Genomic DNA, 1,511 nt, shown 5'->3' with positions numbered 1-1,511 from the left:
TAAAGTTTTAGCACTTCTTTCACTTGAAATCTCCTCTTGGAATGTGTATGTAGCGGCTCTGCTTCCTGTTCTCCCAAGAAGATGAACAGAAATTATCTTGTGGCAATTTAACCTTACCCTTTTTGGTCACGCACAGTGAGCCAAATGATAGGTAGTCCTCGACTTACAACGGTTTGTTTGATGACCATATGAAGTTACAACCGCACTGAAAAAAGAGATTTGTGACCATTTTTCACACTTACAACCATTGCAGCATCCCATGGTCACATGATCCAACTTCAAATGCTTGACAACTGTCTCATATTTATGACAGTTGCAATGTCCCTGAATCACGTGGTCACATTTGTGACCTGACAAGCAAAATCTGTGGGGAAGCCAGTTTCACTTAACAGCCGTGTTACTAACTAACCAAACGGAGAGATTCAGTTAACAACTGTGACAAGAAAGGTTGTACATTGGGGCAAAATTTGCTTAACAGATGTCTCACTGAGCAGCAGAGATTTGGGGCTCCAATAAGTGTGTGAAAAATGGTCATAAGTCACTTCTTTCAGTGAACGGTCACTAAATGAAAGGTTATAAGCACTTCTACTATTTTGTAAAAGAGTTCAATCTCACAGACAACAAGGAATTGGAGCCTCTGGAAAGTGCAGGGTTGGGGCTGCTTTTGCTGGCATCCCACTTTGGAAGCCATGGTTCAGATACCTGATGAGTGGCATTTTGGGGGGTGGAGGGCTCCCCCTCCTGAGCTACCCAAAATATGGCACAATTTCATCCAGAACCAGTGGGATTTGGCAATCTCTGAAGGGTTGGGTTGTTTTAAGAAAAAAGGTACATTTTAATTTAAGGCACAGTATTCATTAGGACGGGTTATTGCTGAAGCTTAGTATATTAATTTATATACCGTATATTCCGGCATATGACGACTTTTGAGAGCGTTGAAACGGGCGCCGAACTCTGGGGTCGTCTTATACGCCGAAAATAAGGTAGTTTCCGGCGTATAAGGCTACTTTCTAGGCATGCAACTCGGCATCAATCGTCTTTTTTTTTTATTAAAAGTTTTAAATTTTTTTTACAATATATAACCCAAAACCCTCCTACCCCTCCCTCCTCCCCTACTTCCCAGAGCTGATTACGGGTTTACAAATAATCATAATCTAACTAACATTACCCAACTCTACTAACAATCAAATCCATAACATACTTTAACTCCTTTTTCAAAACAAATATTAACAAATTGAAAATAAAAATAATAATACAGTTAAACCATAACACTAAAAATAGTATAAATTCAATCATGTTAAACTATTAACAATAACCTAAAATCTACTCGTAAGCAAGGTAGTACTTTTCAGTCTCATATTTCTTTTGAATATAATCAATCCATCTTCTCCAGACCGAAATGTATTTTTCTTGTGAATGGTCCTTCAAATAAGTGGAAATTTTCGCCATTTCTGCTAAGTTGCACACCTTAAGTATCCATTCTTCCATAATAGGCAAAGAGTTTTTCTTCC

This window comes from Crotalus tigris, unplaced genomic scaffold (genome assembly GCF_016545835.1).
Source record: "Crotalus tigris isolate CLP2741 ecotype Arizona unplaced genomic scaffold, ASM1654583v1 scf7180000024379.1109085, whole genome shotgun sequence".
NCBI classification, from domain to species: Eukaryota; Metazoa; Chordata; class Lepidosauria; order Squamata; family Viperidae; genus Crotalus; species Crotalus tigris.
This window is presented reverse-complemented; position numbering follows the sequence as displayed.